Source organism: Anopheles moucheti, chromosome 3 (assembly GCF_943734755.1).
Source record: "Anopheles moucheti chromosome 3, idAnoMoucSN_F20_07, whole genome shotgun sequence".
Lineage (NCBI taxonomy): Eukaryota > Metazoa > Arthropoda > Insecta > Diptera > Culicidae > Anopheles > Anopheles moucheti.
The window spans coordinates 72,377,682-72,393,660 of NC_069141.1; the positions used below are offsets into that span (position 1 = coordinate 72,377,682).

The following is a 15,979-nucleotide window of genomic DNA, read 5'->3' on the forward strand; positions in this document are numbered from 1 at the left end:
CCAAAGTCAGGATACGTACACGTTTCGTACGGGGTTTCGCGAAAATAAGTTTCGCACACCATCATCGGGAGGCTTGGGCCCAAAAGTGAGAAAGAAAAGTGAGCAATTTAATCACGAGTGAGTGCAATTTTTCATCGCCAACGAAAACAGGGAATCAAATTGTTGAAAAATAAGCAATCATACATAGCTGGAAAGAGCTGAAATTGGATTAGCAACCGATCATCATCAGTTTCGGAATGATGGGCTGAACAAGATTGTTTGCCCTTGTTAGAGTAATCGGTTCCGGTGGCGATAAAAAAAGGAGCTCGTAGGTGCGTTCATAAATCTTGCCATTATGAACTTGGGTAACAGCATGTTGTTATCTTAAAAGTAAAAAAGGAAACAACAAACAGAGTCAAAGCTGTCTTTCCTTATTTGGCGATAGGATAACGATGTCTAATATATAATATGTTTATAGTATTTTTGAAATTGTTTTCCCGAAGTTTTGCATCATTATCGCAATGAGAGACAGCTAAATCGCAACATTCTCAGATGATACTAAAGTTGGGTCTTATTTAACACAATGATACAGGTTGATGTTGCAATTGTCTAACGTGTTATTAAAGCTACGGTATTGATACTACCGCAACATTACGGTATATTCACGATTTTCATACTCTTTCGTAGCATAAATGCTATTAATTATGTTATGATGCAAACATTTGCATTATAAACTGATTATTTTGTCTAAAATACTGCCCCTTTTAGAACATGCTCCTATCAAATGAAATTGTTTGGCAAGTTGATTGATTGGAACTGACATACTAAAGTTGTTAGAGTACATTTCATTTAGACCAACATTATCGCAATGTGGACTAACACCTCACATTACAACTCTCGAATCCAGTAATACAAAAGTGGAAATAAAATATATATATTCACTGCCGGATATTAGAAGATTAATAATATCAATCTCCTTTACCGATTTTCCAAATTTCCGGCCACCACATTGAATGAACGGTTTCCGTTTATTTTAATTTGCTGCGCTCCCAAACCACCGGAGGTATGTATTAAATCGTTTTGAAATATATCTCCCATAATAAACACTCGATACCGTAGTATACGGTAACACGAGAACGCTTTTTAAAACAAGAATACACAGAGCAACAACACTGGAACAAAAAAAAAACCAAACGCTTTTCCGATCCTGGTGGAAATTGATGCTAGTATGGCCAAATTAATTTGCCATCTCCGTTCGTGGCCGGGCTGTGCCGAACAGTAGCACGATCGAATGGAAATTTATCGCCATTAAATATGGATTTACGGCACTTCGGAGAGTGTGCGGATGTAACGTTACTGCTCCTTAGAGGGTAACGCAATCGCATTCTAATTTAAGCTGCAAAGGCAACAGAAACGTTGGTTGCTGCTGTCTGGCGAGGGGCTGCTCCATCCATTCTGTCTGGTACACACTTGTTGGGGACTTATTCTTACCTAAAACGATAGAAAAAATAAAAAGTAATAGTTAGTATATAATATCTTTAAGGTATGTGATAATATATAGTAGCTTGAGAGGATACTAAATGTAGCAAATGGGAATTATTGTAAACAACCATCTCACTTAACAATTCAATGCAATGTGAGGCACCCAGGGACATAAACCTACAACATACTTTAATTTCCAAAATCCTTTGCTATCTCCCACAGGACACCATTCCGCAGGTCCTACCAGAGTTGCAGGATGGACGATATGATTCCCATCCAATATCTTGTGTGTGTGGAATTTGCTTTACACACACACACACCGATACACGAAAACTTTCATCAACATGAGCAGCAAACAAACTTCAGTCATTCGTGGAGTTTCTCGAAAAATAATGTTCATATAGTGCGTCCTACGTACGGATGGGGAGCGGAGGATCGTACCAAAACACCATCGGTCCCCCACACGCCCCGGGACAAACCGGGCCGGGTGGGTGTTTTGGGGTGGGTTTGTTTGCTTTGATTTCACGCCCGAAAGACTTATAGCCGAGAATCATGTTAAATATTCTGTCAGCTGAAAAAGCTCACCACCGAACTGCATCCCGAAGCATTGGAGCAGTAGTGGTACGTAGGTTCAAGGTTTAATTCAGCACCCGCTTGTTATTTTACGACTTCGTATAACATTCATGAAAGTACTTCAGCGCAAAATAAATACCACAGTGCAAAGGTAGACCACTCTGGTGTTTTGTAAAGCTTGTGTAACTTGTAAACTTCACTGACATTTCAATCGACATGCCGTAAGCAGAACCAATCAAGAATGACATAAAAGCGATGCTATTGCCTGAAGGTCAAATTTTATAATCTTATTATGGTTTCTTTAAAAAAAACAATTGCCATCCAATAGGACTCATAAAACAATTGATTTTCTTTACATTCTTTACTGCATCTGCCATGTCCGGGCTGTGAGTAATGTTCAAATTTTCCACCCAATGCTTTAGCTGGCAAGGATAAATGATGGGAAATATTGAATCGGAATGCTGTGTATGCTGTGCTACCGGCACGGACCATTCGGAGGGTGGCCCAGCCTGATCCGGCACGGAAGGACACACAAGAAACGAACACATTTCCCAAGCGAACGGTTGCAATGTATTACCGATTATTGGTTTTGTGATTGGGATTGATGATGGCCGGTGGTAAAATTGAACTTGTGCCGTGATAGCATGTCAGCCGGCAGTAATAGGGAACAGCTGCATAAACCCTCCCATCTGTAATAGAAACAATTACAAACCTCAAGTTCAGATAAACAAGTGGAACGAAGTGTTTTCGTTTTTTTTTTGTGGGGGAGAGATGAAATCCTACACAGAATGAAAATACATAAGCTAGTAAATGCTTCCTCCTAAAAACAATATCGAAAAGACAACATCACGTAAGATATGATTTAATGACGCTAATTGTCTCTCACACATGTCCTCAATTCCCGTACTATGAAGGTTCTCTTAAACAAAAACCCTCACAATTCTGCCCATAATCCTAAAACCCTCCCTTATATCAGGCTCTTGCGAGACCGTACCGTCATCGTCCTACAAAAAAAGGGTACCTACACCCGATTTTCATCTTCTACTGCTATTGTTTATGAAGGGTTCTTGCGTCAAAATTTGCGACCCGTGCCTGATTTAGCGATTCACGCAACTCGGTGCCCCATGCTTGCCAAAATTACAAACCATGTGAAACCTACAACCCATCATTTAGGCAGTAAATTTGATTACGACCTATTGGCTTTTCCGAGAACAACGTTCCACACAAAACGTCCCCTGAGTTCTTAGCACCAACCACACACACACACAGGGGCGCTAAAGTTGGATTGGTGGTTTAACCATGGATGAATGGATGGGGGGTGGTTTTCGCTCGGTTCGAAACCAGCCAATAACCCAATTACCCCGGACCAGGCGGCTTCTTGTGCTATTTTGCGAATAACAAAGGAAGGGAGATGTATGCGAATGGCAAAGTTAGATGGGGGCGCTACCCAGTCATGCAAAGGCGGAGTCTCTTGGTCGAGTTTCTTTTGTTCTCATAGTCAAATTTTGAGTCAAGTTTCTTTCGAGTAGACAACCGACAGGAAGACGAACTTCAACCTTCACGCACACACTCTCACCGCATGGTATATAAAGCGGCGCGTAACCACGCCCGCTTCAGTCGCCCGGCGGCTTTTGCAGCGTGTGGACCTACGCCGGCTCGTAGCAAAAATATGATTCTATGCAAAAAAAAGGGGGGTGGGGGACCTAGCACCACTCTCTGGCTCTCTCGTGAGAGCCGTTATCAGAGAATGATACTCTTTTTCCCCATATATTTGCGTGGCGATAGTGCTGTAATGAAAGAGAATATTGGATTAAGTCGGTCGAGCAGCAGCAATAGGTACATCCTTCAGGGTCGCGCGAGTAGCTTGGCTCACGTGCGTTGCTAACGGTTTATAAACAAAGCCTAACGGGAAGGATTTTTGTCATTGAAAATTTTGAAAAACATTCAAATGGCTTGGCGATTGGCTGTTTTTAAATAAAACATAAAATTTTAGGCATTTTGAAATAATTTTTGCATTGAAAAATAATGAAAAAAATTTTTGGTATAAGTTTTAGAACTTTTCAAACACCATAGAAAGATGTATTATTTTATTCTTTACATTTTTGTAGAACATCATTTTTATCTATCTCTGCTACTTTTCTATTTATTCTTAAAAATATGTAAAAATTGTGGAAAAATCACCACTAATATGTATAGAAAAACTACATTTCTTATTCTTAACCACTTTGTAGAACAATGTATGTATCTAACACTTAAACTTTTCCTGCTATTGTTAAATACTCCCGTGTGTTACCGATCGCCACAAAGCAATGTCTTCGAATGTATCAAACTATACCTAGTTTTGATCATTGAATTTGTGCGCTTGTCCTTCAAATATCCTAGGAAAAAGTGTTCCAATTGTTTAGTTTAAGTGTTGCCAATACTTTACAACCGATGGTTTAGAAATAAATAATAATTTAAGTACGATTAAATGCAGAAATCCACACACGCCAGTCAGTTGGACGCTTTAAATGAGAGGTTGAATATGTGGGCTTCGAGCCGCATATGCTGAGCTGCAAGGCGCGTAAGCTGCAAGGACAAAATTTTACTCTAGGTCGGCAGACGCGAGCACAGTACACAGGTACCTGTCGACACACGCGTTATCGGTCGGTCGCTTTGAATGTGTTCGCCTATGCGTACATAGGCGCGTAAGCTGCAAGGACAAAATTTTACTCTAGGTCGGCAGACGCGAGCACAGTACACAGGTACTTGTCGACACACGCGTTATCGGTCGGTCGCTTTGAATGTGTTCGCCTATGCGTACATAGGCGCGTAAGCTGCAAGGACAAAATTTTACTCTAAGTCGGCAGACGCGAGCACAGTACACAGGTACCTGTCGACACACGCGTTGTCGGTCGGTTGCTTTGAATGTGTTGGTGCGTTGCGATATCCGTATACGCGCGATGGAGGGCGTGGATCGCGTACCGTGATTTTGCGTGTGTATCACGTGTGTGTTCGATTTTTTATCTCGCGTCGCATGTAGGCCAGAACGAGAGATCCGAATAAAAAATGGATGGGAGGAGTCCAATTGCTGGTTGGGTACCAGCAACATCCTTCACGGCACACAGCCACGGCTGTGTCCCGGTTGTGTGTCAGCAAAGCACACTTGCCTATCGCTCTCTGTTAGCATGGCATTACCGACACCATTAGAATCGCTAAGTAGGGAACACACAGCGAAGATCGATATCGTCCGAGACTGACAGGAGTACCTCATTAATTGGCCATGTCCATCCGTGTCCGGGCGGATTGTGGGCAAGTGGTAAGTGTTCCGACACGCACAAATGACGTCGGTTGAAGGATATTTCTTTCTTGCCCCATTTTTTCCTCCAAACCGAAACGATATACCACGCACCTTGAGGTGTGTGTGTGTGTGAGGCATACGAAAAGAAAAACCTGTCAGACTTGAAGGAGAAAAGGCATTCTTCTAATTAAATAGTCCACCACATGAAACATTCTTTCTTTTGTGGGTGGTTCAATGAACCCAAACGCTGGGGAACACCATTTTATCGCACAATGTTTATCAATGTTACGACTACAGAAAATTTATGGGAGAGATTACTGAAGTTATCGAACTATTATCGAACCAAAAAAAATGACAGAATGTAGGATGTATTTAGTAACATATAATTTCAAGACAGTAATCCCATTTGGGAGAATATATTTTATAAGAAAAGAAGATGATATACTTCATTTTGTTACTGATTGACCTTAGTGGACTAGTCCTTAAAACAAGTTATGACCCTAATTTACCTCAAGGAAGTTAATGAAGGTTCGACCCAACTTTTTGTATGCGTTTTGATGTTTGCGGGGCTTGAAAGCTGAACGGTTTGGTAAGGACCATCAGGAAGGCCTGTTCTGCTAGATGCCATAAAAATGGTGCATAATCTGCTAGAAAATTTATCAAATCTCCAACGTAAAAAAAACTTCTGTAAACGGTTAATTTACTTGTTGTAATCAGTTTATCACAGCTTCCAGTACCGTCGTTGTTGCGTGTGTTGCCGAGAAACATCCTACATCAAAGGGCTACGCCGAAGCCGGCACCAGAAGGTTTATCTCATTCATCATAGTTGTCTTCCTCCGTCTTCTTTCGCCAACACACAGCACATTAGGCAAAAGTGCCACCTACGCGTTTACAAGACGACGACAGGCAATCCCGCCGCACCATCGAGCGAAACGAGCCGTTTTCTAGGCAACGACAAGCATAAGGACACTGCCGTGAGGATACACCCAGAAGGATGCGACGCGTTTAAAGGATGAGTTCTTTTCATTCAAGTACGACTGATTTATGGAAAAGGAGAAAACTCATCGAATTATTGTTGCCATTTCCTCCAGCTCAGCAATTCCCCAAGGAAAGATGCAGAAAGTTTTTAATAAACATTAGACGAGGGAAGACATTTTCCCATCATTAATACGCGCAGACAGATGAAGTGCGTAACAGATAGGCAGGGTGTGATTGAGATTGATGATCAGATTAATGCCGATCAAGCATCAGCACCGGTATCTCAATCCGGAAATTATCGATTCAGGTTTGAGGACGCCTTGGAACCTCACAATGCATTCGATGGGATTGCTCTAATGTGGCAAAATGTGCGCGAACATTTGTACCACAGGGCTCAACATGCATTAAGCCGTTTGTACGCTGTTACTTCACCTTAATCTTCGCCCCAAAAACATGACAAGCCTGTTTCGTATAAACGTCCACCATGGAACGGCCTGTTTCCGATAAGTTTGCCCGCCAACGCTAAAATCGATCCACCGTAGGTGCTTAATTGAGTTAGGAAAACTTTATCAAAACTCCCACAACAGGCAAACTTCGCTTTGTATTACACCTTTTTAAGCGCGCTCAATGTGAATGTGGTGGAAATGTCCGACATCAATTTGCCTTATACTCACACACAGGACAGCACGAGAAAAAGGACAGCTACCCAAATGGAACGATACGAAATGTGTCATGACAGGATAAGTAGATTGGCCGTCAGGTTCGTTCACCGGTCGGTCGCATTTTGAAAAAAAAAGGGTTTCACATTCGTCAGTTTCGCCGGTTGCCGGTTCGGGAACCGTTCGATAATCGATTTGTGGCACCGAAATCGAAGAAAGGACACACCGCATGGGGTGTGTATCTGCAATGTGCTAGATTGAAAGACACTTGTGCGTGGAATGAATGCTACTCAGCGATCTAAAGCGAAGTTCGTTCAGTGTGTGGGCAGTAATGGGAACAAGAAGTTTGCTATAAAATGTTCTTAGAATTTTCAATTTACCAAAATACTGCAAACAACATTATTTCGTGGGTTTATTGCGATATGTCCCATATTCAATTAAACCTTCGCGAAGGGTGATGCAAGTTGATGGTTTTCAACGACTTTACCAAAAAATTCTCTCATCGACATTCTTCCAAATCTTGCGTGCTATGGAGCAAATAAAAAAAGGATACACACCTGCCAGAAATGGTGGCGCTAACTACGAACTATGTCCATTATTAGGAGAAAATGTGCTGCTTTTTTTTCGGGTCCTTTCCTTCCCGACCAACAGGCGGACAACAGGCGGGAATATGCAACAAAGGAAGCAATTTACTTTAAGTGAGAAGAAAAGAAAACAATTTACAACGCAATCGTCGATGATTGAACGTTCCCCCCTGCTTTGTTAGGGTAACTCCAACCGGCACCAATATTTCGGGTTGGACAATTGATAAAGTTTCTTCTAAATTGCACGCGCTCAGAAACAAACACGAAAAACCTTAGCGGGGAGAGAGAGAGCAAGTAAAATTACTTTGGGTCCTGTGTCGGTAAGGATCCCATTATGCAGCCAATCACTTTCGTAACTTGGGCGGGTGAATTTAGCAGCGTGCTTTACGTTTCATGTCAAAAGCGATGTAATATAGAGCCGAACCATTCAATTTAATGAAGGAATAAATCTTGTTTGTTGTATCAGGCTTCATTACGCAATGATAACCAAGAACAACTTATTCAAATATAAACGAATTTAATAGTTCTTTAATATCCTAAATATATTACGATATTATTTAACATTTATTTATTCAAAAGTCTGTCTTCTATGATTACTAAAACTATAAACTATTGTAAACTTAAAGCAAGAACAGGAATAGAAAATTATCTGGAGTTTTACTAAATGCTTCCTTTCACTCCTTTTTATTGCTTTCTTTTTTTTTGACAGAATTTTTCACACCACAACATAGACATAAAACGTGAATCGTAATTAACGACCATATTTCATGTATATTTATCTTTGATGGACGGATTTTCTACAGCAGACGAGCCTCAATGAGGTGTTAATGATTAGTATTTCGATGAAATACGGCTGCTTCATTAATGGTAAAAACAATTCTCAATGAACTCCCAGACTGCGAATTCTATGCAAAAGTTACACAACACCAAACCCATCCGCTGAACGGATGGACTCTATTTCCGTCAATCAGGCAAATCTCCGAGAACCTCCAGAGCAGTACCCAACCACACTACACAGCACTTTCAACACTTTCAGGCCGGTGGTTTATGTTTGCTTGAAAGTTAAATTGATTTCCCCATCTCCTCAGCGCCACAGCGCCAACGAAACGGGTAGGGGGTGGTTTTATAGCAGCAGCCTTCGTCATATGCAGGCACAAAAACACCTTGAACTTGGAGCGGCCTCGTATCGACCCCAGCTGCTTCTCTTCATCGTGGGATCACTGCATTTTGCATGATGTCGGGATACCGTTCGGGGTTACAGCTAAATGCTAAGGCGTCACTGCGATCGATTTTCCATGGAAAACCTCCTTCGCCCTTTTGCCAAACACACACACAGAGAGAGAACATGATGCTGAGAACATAGCGCGTCGTTTTAGTGTTGCGCGGTTTTCTCCCCATGCAAAGAAGTAATAATGAACAGAGCTATGGGCTGGATTTGGTTTCCATAGCCCTCGAGAGTGCCTTCGTTCGGTCGTGCAAGCGACACTGTCGACAAGGGGGTCCTCCTGCTTTAAATGTCGAGTTTGAGCCTTCAGTGTGTAAAATGTCCACGGATTTACTGTATTCTGTAGCGGGGGTTAAGACAGGTGGATAATCCACCGCATTTCACTAGCAAACTTCCTGTGTAGGAAATGATGTTGCTGGAAGCACCCATCATGAAACTTTTAATTATATGCTGCCATTAGGACGAAAAGCTCGCAAATGATGTGGGAGTGGGAACGTGCAGGAGTATCACTAACATTATGGAACAGCTGATCTAGATGCGTAAAATAAAGTTTTGATAGTGTATTTAAAAAACTTAACGTTTTGTAAAAACATGGAGAGATTGTCGAGGGATTACTTCACTTGTAGAGCATGTAATGTGAGAAATTAACCAAACTTATTCGGAGATATTGAAGCGTAGTTCAAACGAGATCTTAAAATTAAGTTGCGTCTATTGCTCCATGAAGATTAAGTTGAAGGCATCCGATGATGCGTAATAGTATTTTAAGAAGTATTTTATCAAGTTAAACCAATCAGCATACTGCATCGGGCTCATAACCACGAACGATTATTAAGACCGAAGCGACAGAGTCCTCAAAGGTTTATATCCATATTAAACTGCCAATCCTCGTTTGTCCGCTTGCAATACCTTCATAATAATCTTTTCTTAATATTCAACTCGTTTAAGATGACAGCTTTCTGATACGTTCTTCATAACCCGGATGGGAACGAGGCGGACATGGGAAAATAAAAAAAAAAGTTTGTGAAAGGTGTCTGTTGACTTGGGGCAGTTGTAAAATGTGCAGCTGTTAGCCGTTTTGCTTAGATTTAATTCCAAATCGATCAGCATCACACTTCGAAAGGGCAAACAGACAAACAACTTCTCCCAACTGGTACGTGTTTAGACGAGTGTTGCATTTTGCACACACAACCCACAAAAAAGAAAATGCTTAGAAAATAATACGAACAAAGCAGTTCAATATTGTTTGGTGCCAGAGGTCCACCCGAACCAGACGTGAAGTCCGCATCCGCTTCAACCATTGGCGCCCTGGTGGATCATCGTGGCGTGGAACGTCTCAAGCACGATGATCTTACCCGCACGAACTTCAAAGATCTCTCGACTTCAATTCGACTCTAATGCACACAGCATTGCGCCTCCTCCATGTATCACCCACCCCCATCTTCCGCACAGTTGTTGTACTCTGCTTACGGGTATAAGAAATAGAAAATTAAACACCGTAACGAACACCATGACCACCTAACAGCGATCGGAGCATAGCTATGGAGCGTATCGGGGGGTGGTGGTGTGGCTGTAACGATGACGAAACGGAGCCACAAAACGGTTGTCTGTTACGGCTACGGGAAGCATATAAATAAATGCAAACGACTAGCAGCAACTCTAGCACAACCTCTAGTCTGCAGAATGACCGAAATAAGTCTACGCCTCATAAAACCATGTCTGCACCGAAGTTGTGTCTGCTTCTGGAGATGCATTAAAGTTTTCATCGTGTCCAAATCGTGTGGTGAGGAACGCGCATGAAACGCTATTCTAAATATTTATTTTATAACATTAAAAAAAAGTCTATTCACAGGAAATGCATGAAATATTAATCAAAGTAATTTATACTCAAATTTAATTAATAATTATATAAGATATCTTCTCACAAGTCTCAAAATGAAATAAACTAGTGTTTTGTAATTCAAATTTATGAATCTGAATGAATCTTTGAACTAAATGAATGAATCTGAATCTCTATTCCGAAGATTTATGAATCCTTATAGATTCAGTAAAATAAGAAGTTTTATAGAGATGAAGTTATTATTAACACTGCTAGCATTCTTAAAGCTCGATTGCTTAGTCCCAATCGGGTTGAATTTTATTCTAGAGACCGTAAGTTTACGTTGCCCTTAGAGTAATGTCAAGATATTAGTGCTTTTTAGAAACTATAAATATTAGGATAGTTTCAAAAATTAAAATAATAGGGTACTAAATAATTAAATCTATTAAAAATAGAATAAATTAAACTCAAATACCCAGTGATATTACAACAATCAATTTCAAGGCTAAATCTATTCTAAGCTATATCAAAGTTATTCGCGAGGATTCATGAATCTTTTGAGAAATTATTCATGATTTGAATGACTCCTCGTTAAAGATTCATATGAATGCCTCTTAGCAAAAAATTCGTCAAGCACAACACTAATATATACATCTAGTTTAGTGACTATTTGGGTAACCAAATATAAGCTCTTTAGATTATGTATTGAAACTCATGCAATAAGACTACAACTAATCCCATCATTATAAGCACAAACAAAGAAAAATGTTATATAAAACATGTTATATATTTTGCTGGCCTTCTTTCCTCGCGGGAATGTTACAAGTACAGCACTGGCTGCTCTGTGGTCACACCCAATGCTGGCAGGATTCTACATCTAGCAAACGCAACCATGGTGCAAAAAAAGTTGGCCGATGGTTCGAAATGAAGTTGATCAAATTACAACCATTGCCGATTTGGTTGATGTGTTTCGTCTACGGGGCACAAAACACCGCCGTTTCCACGCTTTCGTTCCAGAGCTTTTTAAACCGGCGCTGTGAATGCGAACCGGGCACGACGATGTTTGACAAGCAGAACACCGTTTCTGTTATCTCGCATAAATGGTTACGGTTTCGCAAATGCCATAAGCGTTTTAGATAACCGATTGTAAATTGTTCATTTATCTGATACACGATTGGGAAAATTGGGTCTGTTGAAGGTTATTCGAAGCTGGAGGAGATTGTTTTCGCTGTCTTTGAGATGTGTTTGTTTGTTTAATGTAACAATAAAACGATCGATTGAAGCTTTTAAACATAAAATATTTCTTACGAAAACTTTAGCACAAATAATATAAGAGCTAAGCCGCAGACTTCAGACTAACACATACGCTATCACATAAAACATTATTTTTCCTACCATTAATAGCCAACTCGTTCAATCAACACAGCGCCGCCCTTTTACCCGTTGTGGTCGTAAATTGCAGGCAATCGATTAATCGATTCCATCTCGTCCGTAAGGCAGCACAGTATGTGGAGTATGCATGTAAATGTCTTCCAGCGGTGATAGATGAGGTTACTATTCACCGCATCATCATCATCTTCATCAGCCTCGACAGTAGCGCATGAATGAATTTCGCACAGTGAATGGTTTACATTATCTCTGTTTATATGTGCCTCGCCTCGGAGGGTAGGGGGCGGTCAGCAAAAGATGAACGAAACGCCGTGCCTCCACTTTCGCGTTGGATCACCACTGGCCACTGGCACTGCTCTGCATTTTAAATGACGCCGCAAAGGCGTCAAAAAGTGCACGTGCGCAAAAAAAACCGGGCCCATACGCGCGTTTACGTCTTTGCACCGCGTATCAAATAACGCGAATACACGGCAAGCGGAAGCGAACGATAAAGTGGTAACTATGAACAGAAATAGCAGAACGGTGACTGGGCAGCAGGCGATGCTAAAAACCGGAAGCATCCGCTTGTTGTGTTGCTCGCTACGAAACAGCTGTTCTGGTTGACTTAGCTGCTGGGAAAAGGTTTTGCGCACACAAGACACCGTGTGTGTAACGAGCGTCTTTGAGCGGCCGCGTCCTATTTGGGCGATTGACCACCAACAACCTGACACAATGTATTATAAAACGGTCGTCATCGCAATGTGACGGGGTTCTTTCAGGGACCGGGGGTGAGATTGGAAGCAGAGAGCGCGAGATAGATCCGGTCCCGAAGTACCTGCACAGCAGCAGTAGTAACAGCCGTCACAAAACCGAGGGACCTACACTCATCATTGGTCATGAAAATAGAACATTATCCGTTGCCGTTTTTGCTTTTTTTTTCTGCCCTCTCTTCTACTTGTGGTTGTCACTACACCACGGTAGCGGGCAACGGAAAGGGACGGTGGTTCCGAAACGCGACCCACGCGGGATTTGATCTGCGGTCGGCGAAATTACAACCTCCGGTTTGCGTCACTCTGGGCAGATTTTGTTGTTGGTTGTTGTTGCTTCTTTACCCTCGCTCTAAATGTTGGTTCGTGGTTTACGCGCCAAACAGCAACAGTGTTTGTGGACAAAATGGGACAAAATGAAAACGTACAGAAACGTGCCAAGAAATTTGAGAAATCTACAGTGGATGTATTTTTTTTTTGCTTCTTCCCTGGTGGAGGATCAAAGGTTACCCGTGGATCAACGTAGAGACGCAACTACAACTTAATTGTCGAATGCGTCATTGTTGTAGAACAGAGATAGAGTAGATGAAGAAACATTCGTACGATTTAGTCAAACATAGGGTGAGTAATGGCAGAACGTTTAGTAAACTAACACACAACAAACATTTTATCGCAATAGATTGACGTAGACCTCCTGCGAGATGCTACAAACGTCAATCTTAATCCTAAATTACACTGATAAAATAACAATTACAATTTGAATTATTTACAATGGCCATCAGCAAATATTTACAATGACTCAACTGTGTGGCTAAAGGTGTCAATATTCGACTGATTAATTGAACTCGCTATCAAAATATGGGAAAGTCCATCAGATGACAATCTATCAGAGCATTATCTGTGGAAGGAAAAGGACACCTTCTTACGTTATATAAAAACCTCGGAAAAGGACCAAACATCGACAATCGAAACAACAAAGACCAAATGCCAGTCTCTAGACTGCGGATAGGCCATACAAACCAGACCAAGAGACATATCCTGCCTAAAGAAGACTCAACAACATGCGTCTATAGAAGAATTCACATACATGTCGATTATATAGGGCACACAAATGCAAAACAGAAATATAAAATCGACGATAACATCGACAATATATTGGCACACGATAGAAAAGCAGAATCAGAATAGATAAACTTTTTAGAAAATACAAAACTCATAAAATAAATCTTATCAACTTAAAGAACACGCACACACACGTAAAAACAGGAGAGGAAAAAATAAGCTTAGCGATAAAAAGCAACAAATTGTAATCACAAATAAGGAAGACGATTGTAAACGTAAAGAGGCGAATGTAGCCACTTTTGCTCCAAACTTCTGTAAAACTAAATAATAAAAATAAAATTAACGTTATCAAAGCTAACTATCGCCCAAAGAATTGGTTTTTTTTCTCGAGAAACCAAGAGTCTCAAACGCATAACGATACAAAAAAAAAACAATACTTGACCTGGTTATGTCTGGTGAATGATACCAAACAATCAGCTTTAAGCAGTCTTCTTTGAGATTGCAAAAGAATAGGGGTGATCTTAGGTCTCCCCTATGACATGAGAGACATATGTAACAGATTGAAGTTCGAGGATCGATATCCAACTGTACCGATTTGTACCTAATGAAGTGTAACTATTTACCGCATTTGGAACATGTAAATAAATACATAGAATTAGATATTCCTTCACAGTGTCATAAGCCCAGAATTTTTCATTTTAAACTGTTACAATTTCTACTTCTCCCATCTTTCGTGCAAATCCAGTGTGCCCGCCTAAACGCCCATGATCCCATGATGATGCGTTTTGTTGAGGTGTTGAATAGGTTGTAGCACGGGTCGTTGAGCTAATTGACACTAATCATGCACTAGGCTTGTCTACACATCGCAGCGAACAAACGCATCTGACCCCGTTGGGTGGAATTCAAGTTTAATTAACTTAAGCGAACGTACAAACACGCGCTCAGCCATGCTCCGCCGAGGGGCAGTGGAATCTAATGATTTGTGTGCTCACTCGCCAAATCCTGTGGGAAACAAACGCACCGCGTACAGTTGAAGCTAGGATTTTAATTTTTTTTGTTTTGCAAATGGCACACCCAGCCACAACGAAAGTATTCAGCATGTTCTTTTCTCGCGGCACGTGGGGCTCGTGTATGTGCAAAGTAGCGTTAAGGCCGCATTAGAAAACAGATTTAAAAAAGCTTTAGCGGCACAGACTGGCGATCCGCTTCGCCCTTGCTTTATTGGAGAGCGCGTGCAAATTTTTCCGATGACACGACGACGCATTGCGGTGTTGCGTTTTGCTGCTGTTGCTGCTGTTCTTGTTAGTTTGAGTGAAGCTTCCTGTAGGCATGTCACTTCCCCACACAAATTCCTGTAGTCATGCAAAAGGCGGATATAAGGCGTTGCACAGAAGGTTACCGTTTTGTTCCCCTATGCGTTAGGCGAATCCAAAAATGGACTACTTCAAGGTGAGTAAGCTAATAAGGCAAGTGACGGCACGAAGAATAGTCAGCTAGGTCCGGATATAAAAAAAAAAATAATGCGTTGATGATTCAGCGTACACGCGTACGTTGCGAAAAAGTGATGTACAAATGATGGAATCATCACATACCACGTATTTTCCTCGAAGTGTTGGTTGAATACACGTGGCATGATATCGATGAGTGTATGTTAATATGCGGAAATAATGCTTACAAAGTAATGAACAGATCTAGATATGCCCGCAACAAATCAAAATGTCAACACCGATAGAGTGATACATTTATTTAGAAATTGATGATGATAAATCAACTCATCTCGTACCACATAGGTTTGAAAAGGACAGAATTATCTTAGCGATATTAAAGTAGATAAAGTAGAATTCATTCAACAGACTTAAGAAAAGGTTGAAATTTGTTGACTTTTAACTCCCGGTATTTTAAAAACAGGTTCGTCAATCCACTAGCACTCTTTTTGGTATAGACAGTCATCCAGATATACTAACTCTCACTCTAATTCTACTAACTCTACTCTAATATAGGGGTATCTGTATAGCGTAGTTGAGAGCAATTTCCACATTAACTTGCGGGTGATTTACACAGAGGATGGAGGCTCTCGAGGGACGCAGTTTGGAGTCCCCTGCAGTAGTAGGCTAAAGATCTGTCTAGCTTTCCTGAATTTCAACGGAAGATATTCGACCACTACGCTCCAGAACAAGAGATCCTAATGTGTTTAACGTTTAGAATT

At 41.0% G+C, this 15,979-nt stretch overlaps 1 protein-coding gene across 3 annotated transcripts in view; it reads right to left on the bottom strand.

Moving 5' to 3' along the window:
- The window catches only part of LOC128302285 (E3 ubiquitin-protein ligase CBL), a 72,855-nt gene that overhangs the window by 36,998 nt on the left and 19,878 nt on the right, over positions 1–15,979 (bottom strand). The gene's annotated exons all lie outside the window — the stretch shown is intronic.